This window comes from Silene latifolia, chromosome 5, assembly GCF_048544455.1.
Source record: "Silene latifolia isolate original U9 population chromosome 5, ASM4854445v1, whole genome shotgun sequence".
Classification (NCBI taxonomy): Eukaryota; Viridiplantae; Streptophyta; class Magnoliopsida; order Caryophyllales; family Caryophyllaceae; genus Silene; species Silene latifolia.
The window spans coordinates 50,834,039-50,846,231 of record NC_133530.1 but is presented as its reverse complement, the minus strand read 5'-3'; positions in this window follow the sequence as shown (position 1 = coordinate 50,846,231).

Genomic DNA, 12,193 nt, shown 5'->3' with positions numbered 1-12,193 from the left:
GTGATATGGTTCTAACTCTTATTGTTACTAATACAAAAGTATTAACAATAAATAATAAATATTTGAATAGAAATAGAATTTTAATTGAATTAAACAAATAAAGATAACATGCACTAAGAAATTCAAAAACATTTTCAACTTTTTCTTATGTTTGATTTGATAAACTATTACATTTTGATACTCATAAGTCATAGCAAGCCTTAATTTTTTGGTTTGATACTCTCTTACATTTAGGGGGAAATAGAGTTGGAAATTTGCTCGAGGGGTATGGAATGAGATTTAGGAGGTTGAAATGCATTTAGAATTCATCTAAGCATTTAACTCCATTTTAAAATTACCAAGTTAAATAGTAGGTGAGTAAGTTTCTAGAGAGACCGTCTTACACTTAGCTTGGTTTTTCCACTAATTATAATACATGAAAAAACCACTCAAGAAAGTTTTAAAAAAGTTTTTTTTTTAAAAGTCAAATTAATAACTATACTGACAATAGATGAGATGAATCATATTAACTTGATTGAGAGACTGTCTAAATAAGAAAATTAGCGATAGTAGAATGGACGTAATCCATTCCACTTCATTTTAAACAATCAACCAAACTTATGAGTTACAGATCGACAATAACTTGGTATTTGATTTGGGTTACGATATGAGTACGACGCCTCTACCTTTAAATTAACATTAGTTCTTACCGTCCTACAATTTAAATCCGAACTCCAAATTTTATATTAACTTATGTCATCTAATTTAAACACTTACAATTAGAGTTAGACCTTTTTCTTTTGTACTTAATTTCAGCTCATTTCATTTCAGTTCAGCTATATTCAGTTCAGTTCAGCTCAACTCTTCATAAATTAACTCTTACTTCATTTCATTTCAGTTCAGTTCAGTTCGATTCAGCTCTTTTCAGCCAAAAGAACAGGTTTTAGACTTCAATTAGTGGCAAAATTTTCTTAGTTAGAGACTTAAGAGTATTATTACATCAGATATCATATGATATTACAAATTGGCACGGACATCGCCCAGACATTAAATCTAGTATATACTTAAAAGAGGAACTTTTGGAGCGATTTCATTGGCTATTAATTTAGAGTTATTTAATTGGATATTACTTTTGTTAGGAAATAAATTAAAATTATATCAATTATTTAAATAAGTTTAAAATAAGATAAGTTTGTATGAACAAAAAATCATAAATTAAATTAAAAGTATATTAATTATTTAAATGAGTTTTAAATAGGATAGGTTTGTATAAAGATAAAAAAATCAGAATTTACATATGAGTATATGACTGAACCTACTACTATAAAGCCAGGTAAAATTATTCTAAAAGATGAAAACTAATTCAAATACTAACAAAAATCCTATGAAAACAAAAAATCAATGCTAATGAATACGGAGTAGTACAATATTGCTTCCGCCTTACTAAAAGCGATAGACGGAGAATATTAGTGCAAACAACTTTAATAATTGGTTGTTATTTAAATACTACGAGTATAAATTTCGAGTTTTTCCACATTAAAAGTTGAAATTTCAAGTAAAATCAAAGACCTTAACGTTGTGAACTACCCTGATTTTTAGTTATATTTACCTAAGTTTTGTTTCGTGACGGTCTTAAGTTAAGATTTCACATAACTCCCTTTTATTTTAACATTATTTAAATTGATAGTGAATATCGTCTTAATTTAAGACGGTTTTTAGTAAGAATTTGTGATAATAGAGTTGATGTAGAATAGAATAAAGACTTTGATTCACCTATAATTTCCCCTTGGTATAAATAGACCAAACGTCTCTTTGATTCAAGAAATCCATGGAGAATAAATTGTTTACATACTAAGATAATGTTTACATGCACATATAGTCTCATTTTATCGCAGTTTGTTTTCAATTTTGCACAGAAGATGTATATAGGCTATGAATCGGTTTGGTATCAGTCATGTACCGTTCTATATTCGCGGCCGTATTGGCATATTTCGGCTATAAAATACCCATATGTTGTTAGGTAGTGATGAGAAAGATTGGATTAGTTTTATATGACACTTACATTAGTAGTAACTATGCCTTCTTAAAAAAACACAAAAACGCTCTTACCTCTCTCTAAACTTCCCTCTCTCTAAAAAAACACAAAAACCTAATCCTTCCTTGCGCCGCCGCCTCCCCTAACCACATACTTCCCCTCGCTCTCCCCTACCTTTTCGCCGGAGATAGGCTCGTTCCGTGGCCTATCTCTGGCGATCGATCATGCTTCAGTCCTTTCTCCGCCCGATTTGTTTGTTTTCTCTCCGATCCTGTTGACGGTTCTTGGTATGGTTCCGATGGTCCTCTGGCTGCGACGGTATGGTATCGGCCGTTCTCTCGTTTCCCTGTCCTGTCGTCGGAGCCTTGCATGCTTCCCCTTCCCCCCTTCCCCTGGTAAGTTCCGATGGTCTTATGTCGGTCTTGGTGTTTTGGGTCTCTCACTGACGTTCCCGTCCCTCGTCCCCTTGTCCTGTCGCCGTCGTCCTTTGTTTCCAACCCAAGGTGATCCCCCCCATTTCCCCCACCTCTGGATTGGATTTTCTTGATTGTCTATCTGTCTGGTTTGATGGGTATAGCTCATCCGTATTGATTTGGGACTGTTTTGGTGATCCCCCCATTCCCCCCACCATTCGGCCCCTTGTCCTTCTCCTGTTGTTCTGTCGGTCTTGTTTTTTTAGGGTCTGTTTGCTTGTTAAGTGGTGGTCCTGGGAGGAGTCGTTGGGTGAATCGGGTTTCGTTGTAGTGTATTGTTTGGTTTTCTGTGTCGTCTTTTGGGTTGGGTTGGTGTCTCCTGCATGCAAGCCGACGGTCCTGGGGGGTTGCGTTTGTTGGTCCGGTGTCTTCGTGTCCTTTTTGGGTGTGGCCTTTGTTGGGCCGGCTGGGCCATTTTTGGACTTTTTTGTGTGACCGTCCTGTTCTGTAGTCGGAGGGAGTTTGCGGCAGCTTGGGCTTTCCTTTTGTTGTTCTGAGGCGTGATGGGTAGGTTGGAGTCGAGTTTATGGGAGTGTTGTTGGTTGGGTCGGATGTGGTGGTTCCTGCTTCTTGTTAATGGCTCACTTCTCTTGGTGCTGTTTGTTTCCTCAGTTTCTTTCAATAATTATCTCCCTTTGGTTATGGGTGTCCTGTCCCGTGATCAGTGAGGTGTGGGTTGGTTCTGGTCGTCTTCTGGATTTCTTTGACTGGGTTGAGGTTATTAGACTGCCTTTGTTCCTTCTTCATTGCATGGTGAATTTCTTAAGGTGTTGGTCCTTTGGTCTAAGGGTTCAATCGCTTAGGTGTAGGAGTTTTATCTCCGCTGATGGCGGACTTCGTCGTCTCGCTCATCTCTTTTTATGTCTTCGTTCTTTTCGCAAGAGCGGAAGTACATCTAGTCTTTGTCACTCGACGGCTCGGTGGCGTCGATGCCTTCTGGAAGTCAAGAATGCCTTTGAAGCTGGTTCGGTTGTTCGTGGCCAATCCTCCGCCATTATCCATCCTATCATCGCGGATTTAGATTTTCTTAATGTTGTTGTTTTAGTTTTAATTAAGTTTTACGTTTCTCTTAGGTATGGCTTTGTAGTGCTAGATTTAGTTATCGGGTTTCTGGTACTACCTAGTCGAGTAGCTTACGTTGTTGCCTGTAAAACATTGTAAGTTATTCACCTGCCGTTGTCAAAAAAAAAAAAAAAAAAAAAAAAAAAAAAAAAAAAAACTATGCCTTCTTCCATCAAAATTATATAAGCACTCATTTTATTCATGTTAAAATGTAAATTTATTATTTTATGTTTTTTTTATTAATGAATTTCTTATGTATATTGACATGATGAAGATGTTAATGAAAAAGTCTTATAAAAAAACCATTTTATGTGTAAAAACTATACATAAAAGCCACTATTGAGTAGTTACTTTAGGATATTAAAGCCAATTAATTAGGGTTTTATACTAATATTTGTGTAAAACCGCTTTATACAAGTAATATTGGATGTTAATAACTAAAAACATTGTATTTAACTTCTTGAAAGCCACTGTTACGATCTTACCCGGGCAACGCCCGGGCATGAACTCTAGTTAATTATATATCGAAGAAGAACAAATTTTATCACATCATGATCATAACCAACCGTATAAAAAGTGTAAAGCTATTAGAATTCTAGAACTCTATTACGGAGAGAGTATATAAAACCAAGGTTGAATTTCTGCCATTAACCGTTCAATATCCCCATCCCCATAGATTAATCACAAATTGACATGAACTTAATTTATGTTGTGATGCACGTTAATTTTGTTACATGCATCTAATATACTTCTATTTTATGAAATCTAATTATATATTGTATTTTTTATGATTTTCAGGAAATATAAGAACGGATTTGGATAATTGCAGCATCAACAAAAATTTGTATTTTTTAATTGTATCAATGTTATGGTAAGTCGACAACTACACGTATACATTTATATTGTTTATATGTTTACCCTAGATCGACTCGCTCGCATTACTCTTTCTGTATAATGATTGTTATTATTATTATTAAAACATGTGATTTTTTTCCTACTAATTTTGATATTTATGTAGTTTCTATTATACGGAGAATTATGATATTTACATGAAAATTTAAACATTTTGCAGGTTATGTTATATTCTTGCAATTAACGTTAGTACTCTTGCCCTTTTAAGGTAAATTTTAAAAATAATTTAAACATACGCATTTTTTAAATAAAAGACTACTCCCTAATATTTGGTTTCCATGCAATGAACATAAGAGGTTAAAAACGACTTGCGATATCAGATCTAATAAGCTAAAAAAAAGTTGTGACGAGAAGAAGAACAACCAAGAATGAAGTTATTATTGCAAAAAAAAAAAAAATGTATCAAAATACATATCCCACATGGTTGTGCAGGACTCATAAAATTATCTTAGTTGTAATGCATATTAATTGTGTAGCTTTAATATTAGTCTTATGCTTTTGTTCATAGAAATTTAGATTTCTTTATTTTTCCTTTTGAAAACCTTTATTATTTAAATAGACGAGATATTGAGTATTAACGGTTATGATTAGGTCTACTATATTCAGTCTAATTATATGTAGTTATTTATGTTCGGTAATTGGAGTTAGGATTGTTTACTGCTTATATTATGGAGTTGTATTTATTCTAAGTTGCTCGCTGGACAAATCATAAGTAGAAAAAATTTTTCGAGCGATTATAGAGAGTATTTTTTTTGGAAAACTAATTTCAGTAATATTAAAATCTCCACCTTTCCTAAAATACCAAGTTAGGATTAGCCAGATGCATTCACTACGCCAAATAAGACATCCAATAATGGTCAAATAATGCAATTATCATTATTAATTTGAAACACGGAACCGTTATTGCAACGACTGTTGTTAAATATATACCACGGTTGTATGACCGTTATATAACATCAATAACGGATCTATAATACCGTTATCACTACTCAAGAACCGTTATAAAACTGTTGTTAATTATGTTTATGGCAACGGGTATACTTTTAAGAAACCGTTATTAGATATTAATAACGGTTTCAAACCCGTTGTCCTAGTTTACTATTGATAGCGGTTTAGTGGTTCCAAAACCGTTGTTAAATATTATTTATGATAACAGTTCATTTCGTTATCTTATTTAATTAAATGTCAATATTTAACAACGGTTTTATTGCGTGATAAACCGTTGTTATATTTATCAATTGATGAAACTTTGACAACGGTTCTTCTTAAATAAACCGTTGTTAAAATTTTGAAGTCGACAACGGTTATCGTTCGTTATCTTATATTTTTGGCGGTTTGAATGGGGAGGGAAAAGATGTCAACGGTTATTTATCTAAATAAAACCGTTTTCAAATAATTGTTTGCAACAGGTTATTTTTAACCGTTTTCGTTTTTTAATTTTTTTAATTTTTTTTTTTTAAAAAAATTTAGCTTGTTCTAGCAAACTTTGAAATGCTATTTTTCAAAGAAGCGTTTGTAGCAATCTTTGGAATGCTATTTTTTCAATTTCTTCTGAAAATAGCATTCCAAAGAAATTGCACTTTGCAAAAATTCAATCCTGCATCAAAATATTACACCCCGTGATCAATTAAACCCAGTTTCAAAACCGTACAAACATGATGATCAAAAGCCAAAACACCACTTCCTCTAAAAAACAAAAGAAGCCAATACGCAATGGCTCTATAAATATATATATATATATATATATATATATATATATATATATATATATATATATATATATATATATATATATATATATATATATATATATATATATATACACACACACACACACGTAAATAAAGCATGAGCAAACTATTGAGACTCCGCTAATGAAACAACATAACTGGCCCACATATTTCTCATCCGTTTGATGTCCTCTGGCGAATATTCTAGGGCTTTGTTGAGTATTAGTGGAAACTACAATTCAAAATATATATATAATCAAAATAGATATAATACATGGAAGTATACAAAATTGAGCTCAATTTACATCTGAAATAGTTTTTAAATCACACTAACTCGTATCGGAATGGTATAAAGTTTTCCGTCGATAACCTTCCACATGGAGTGACAAACGTAAAAGGCGCATTGTTTGTCATCTGGTGCTCTAGGAGACTATTATATAAATCACACACAAATCAGCTGAATTAGATAATCAACCTCTCGCATAAACATTAATTAAATGGTACGAGTAATTATTAAGAATAAACTTACTATTGGCGTGATAAAATTGAGATCAGTGTTGCTTTCATATTTCCCAAATGGACATAATCTTTTTTTGCTTCAAAAACACTAATTCATAAATATACACACATACCATTATTATTTGCATATATATGGCTCAAGTCATACAATCACAAATGACATTATTGAAGGTTGTAAACTTACTCAGTTATCATCCTTACACAACTGTCAGAGGGTTTGCCTTCGCGAGAGTCAATCTAGTACACTGTTTTTGTTTCCACTTGGATTGCCAGTAGCACCCAATGCTTCCAATTCATTTTGAGACATTGAACTGTTAGTTCATTTACGCGCATTTAAGCAAGTTAATAATAAATTTATAGAACCGTGATTCATTACAATAATCACGTACTATACATACATATTCTCATTGTAGGGGGCAAGCCATAGTTTTTTGGATGACATCAACCGACGAGCGATACTATTGATTTGTTCTTCGTATGAAATTCTGTTAATAGAGAACGTCTTAGGACTCAAGAATCCGTAGGCGTGACTAGGGACCTTCCACTCAGCGAACGGATTATTGAGGTATCTATTATGCCACATGGAACGAAGATTGTTATTGTAATTGATAATTTTAACATACATCATTATTCGTAAATGTAAATGACTTAATAGTTATACTAATAAAATTTACTTCATCCAAATCAAAATTTGAACAGCATCTAAATTGTCAAGGTCGACAAATTCTATCAGTTGCTTCGGGTCCGTATGGCTATATCAGCTGCGGCCATAACTTCCTTTTCAATGCTAATCATGACTACATCACCTGTAGGTGACCTCTTTACAGTCAGGTTGTGCAAAGCCTTCAGCGAAGCAGTTTTCATCTTTTTCTTATATTCACACGATTCATAATAAGAATCATAAGCAGGCTTGCCTGCAACAACTTTCGTTAACGTAGTAGTAATTTCTTTAGCTGCCATCATGGCTTTGCTTAAGTTCTTCAAATGTAAAGATTAAAGTAGTTACGATATGTTAATATTCGTACCCTAATATATTTAAAAAACAAGTGACCCCCTCGTAAAGATTAACGTCTGCAAATAGGTACCTCGGCGATGACAACATTGATGAGTTTGTCAGGCCATTGCACATAAGAGTTTAGGGCTTCTTTCAAATAAGTGACCCTCTCAGTAGGAAATGGTACTTGTACTTCCCCATACTCGTCTTTATATAATTGGGACACTTCCACTTTCCTGCAATTGTGACGAAGGGGTATACCATGAACCTTAACTTGCTGAACCGGTCGTAATTGAACACGTATCCCCTGGCAACAACAACTTTCTGTTTCCCCTGTAAATAGGACAGACGACAAGCCACCTTGCAATCGCCCTTCACGTCAGCTTTAATCAATTAGTACACATACATTCACTACCTTTAATAAATTTCCTAAGTAAAAAACGTGTATGATATGAATAATTATAAACTAGCAGCTATTACCTTTTTCGGTGTTGAGAAGAACATCTGATCATCAACTACCTCCACTTCATCCTGTGTCACGACCTTTCTGGCATCCTCTTCCTCTTTAACTGCCTGATATCGATCCTCGCCTCCCACTTCAGTCTCCTTTCTCATTTCCTTCTCCCTTGTCATGTCATCCTCGTCTTCCTTCTGTACATTAACACTTGTCCATATAACACGTACTGATTTTCCAAATCATATAACACACTGTATATAAGACTAATATTATTACCTCTTTTTCCTCCTCCTTCTCTTCCTCATCTGCTTCTTTTGTGACTTCTTGAACCATATCCAACTCCTTTTCTGATGGCTTTTACCCAGTTTCCAACATTTTCATCATCAACCTGACTATTTTATGTAGCTGTGTAGTAGAAATTAATGTCAGCATATATAGTTGCAAATTAATTACGTTGGTTCAAATACAGTATTTATAGATTACCTTCTTGGAAGCATCACCACGTCGAGTAGTTTTCCCAAAATACTTAGTGATACCAACATGCGTTCCTACCCCTCTCACACGACCTGGATGCTCTGATTTGCCGATTGCCCTAGCAAGAATGTCATCACGTCCTTCAGGCTTCCATTTTCCTTCCTCTACCTCCTTCTAACAGATCCTCTACATACACATAAAACCATTAAGCAACACACAATTATATAACTCCGACTACCAGTGGTAGGAGTGACATATTTATTCAAACTTACAATTTTCTCTTTGATGTCCTTATCATATTCAGTTTCCGTCTTTCTATTCTCAGGAGTGTGACCTTCCCCCCAAGCGTCGTGACGACTGAATTTTCCAAGCTTTACCTGCAATTCATTCATCACATTGACATCCTCTCAAAATATGTATGATTACGATGAACATATATAACATCCGACTATAACACCTAATAGTCTAATACTATAAGAATTATGTAGTACTTACAAGTTTCTTCTTAATCAATCTATAACCACCTCGGGAGCCGTAAAAGACGGTCTTTTTCTTTGAAATGTTCGCCTTTTTCCTCTCACTCATAGCCTTCATCAAATAAATTGTATGAAGAAACGTAAGCATGAACAAACACTAAACTAAGTATACTTCTTTACTTATTATTATTATTAAGTTACCTTAAACTTTTCAGAGTGCCTATAAGCGATATAGCCATCCCAATAGTCCTGACTGACATACGGATACTTCTTTTTTGGTTGGTTCTTGTTCATCTCCCCGGTTTCCTTGTTGAACAAGTGGTTCTCAGCCATCTTTAACTTCCAAGATCTGAGGGCTTCCCCTGTCTTTTTTTTAGGTACTTATCATACATTTCGGGGACAACATAAACTAACTGCATATATGATGAGCATAGTTGGTACAAGTGTTTCGGCTAATACACATATCAAGTAGTAACTTAATTTCAGCTAAAACATTTATTATTGTATATACATACCTTTATTCTGTTTATTAGCATGGTGTTCCGTATTTAACTCAGTTAACAGATACGCGGCGTACCGAGAGGCACATATTGTCTTACACAACAACCAATCCAACTCGCAAAATACCCGGCATACTCACCATATGGCAGCCCCGTATCTTTATCCCATTGTAAAGGATTAGGTATCTTTGAATTTATTGCTTCTAGGGAAACCATGTGGCGCATTCGACCCGCAGTGTGTTGCAAATTATTCTTATCACCTGAGTCGTCACCTGACGCATTTCCATTATTTATTTTGCGCTTTTGGACCATATCTAAAGCAGAAATTAATAAACAAATAATAACAATGCATACTTATAATAACAAACAAATCTCTAGAGAGGAGGGTTTATTACTTCTTTAAAGAGGAGAATCCATATTTATTTGACGGCGGCAATGGCGACGATGACGATGACTGCGACGACAATGGGGTAGGCTGGTGGTAGAGGGGAAGCTCAATGTTTGAGAATATTATGTGGGGGAGGGGAAGCTCAGAGTATATATGTGTGAATAATACAACACTTCTTGCAAGACCTTGTTTATTGGAAAATAATAAACACGGTATAAGAAAAACCGTTATAATTTGTTTCCAAATAGACTACGGTTTTGTTTGAAACCTTAATTGATTAGTACTATCTACAATGGGATAGAAATAACTGTTGTCTTAAATATTTTCATTTTGTTTGATTTTACCGCCATGAAATAAAGCAACATTTTTATAAACATAACAACGGCCTCAACCGTTATAAATGTACACGTCCAGAACAACGGTTTGGGTATATCCGTTTTAATTTATATTTCATTTTGTTTGATTTTACCGCCAAGAAATAAAGCATCATTTTCATATAGATAAAGCATCATTTTGTTTGATACGATTTTTCCCTAACCCGCCCGCTGCAACAACAGAAAAAGTTTACAACAGCAGTTTGATATATATAACAGCAAGACAATAATTACACGTGATGTAAGATAACTCGATTGGATTGCTGATATTTTCACGGCTGCCGGGAACGTTTTTTGGACTTGCCTGTCTCTTCATTAACCCAAATACCTTCATCATGATCATCTCGTGTATATATGTTTGGAATGTTAACATTTTCAACATCATTACCAAATTGCGATATAGCACTGTGATCAAGTCCTTCAAATTTGACGTCTTCATCATCTAGAATTCGCCGATGGCAAGATAGAACAACTGACCACTTCTTATCCATAGGATCGGTAACATAAAAAACTTGTTTTGCTTGTGACGCTAATATAAAAGGACCGTCCTTGTTTCCAACCTTGTCAAAATTTACTAATGTGAATCCTAAATCATCCTTTCTAACACCATTGTTGTTGTCAACCCACTTGCACCGAAATAGAGGTATCTCAAAATCCATGTAGTCTAAAACCAGTATCTCTTCAATAACTCCATAATATTGCATTGTACCCAAAATAGGATTTTTATCCTTTGAACTAGCAAAGTATATAGCCTGAGAATCTACGCAAACTCCACTGTTTTGCATTGTGCTCGCCTCATCTTGAATGCGGGTGTAGAAAGTGTACCCATTGATCGTATACCCGCTATAAAAAGTTGCATGAGCATCAGGACCGAAAGCGAGATGTCGTAGGTTGGTTAAGCTATCATCAATTGGGTTGTCATCATCGTAAATAGTATCCTTAAACCAGTCACTAAATTGCTTGTAATGCTCATTTGCATACCACCTTTCGTTCTTATGAGGGTGTTTTCCCTTAAGGTAACTCTGGTGTTCTGCTGTGTAAGGCTGGACATGTGGTCGGACTCACTTGGAGGTTTAGTTTTCGGTACTTGTCGTTAGGAGCACCTAGACCAAAACACAATTTATAACTCCACAAACAACTCTACAATTAGTAAAGAGGCAAGTAAAGGTCGGATCCCAAGGGACGGGAATTGAGATGAGATTTTCAATTGCAACTAGTGGTGTCTAGGGGTGTCACGATTTGGGGTTTGAAGTAGAAGATCACTAAACTAAATAGCAATAAAAGTAAACAAGCAAGATGATTAAAAAGGGATGTAAACAATTGATAAAAGGCACTATGGTGTCATGGGGTCATAGGGGATTCATGAGAATTGATCATACAAACATATTCTCAAATCATAAGCAAGCAATTATTGTTGTGATGGATCGAGTTGGTTTATATCTTACAATCCTAGGAAAGTTTGGGTCCCGGAGCCGAATCGATTAGATTGTACAACACCTACAAGTCGACTTAATCTTCCCTACTCAACTATATGCATGGTCTAATGAGACCCGAGTTGGTTTATGTCTTACAAGTCTCATTGGAAAGATAGGTGATGGGTAAAAAATGCAAGGATTCATAGGCTCGCATTTCATCAAACATAACATGTGCATAAGTTGAGATCACAACAAGCAAGCAAATAAACTATGAAAACATATTAATTTAAGCATGAATCATCCCCCATGTTGGTTTCCCCTAATTACCCATTAACCGTAGCTAAGGAAACTACTCACTCATTATCATGTTGAACATGCTAGCAAGGTTGTCAATCATACCAACAA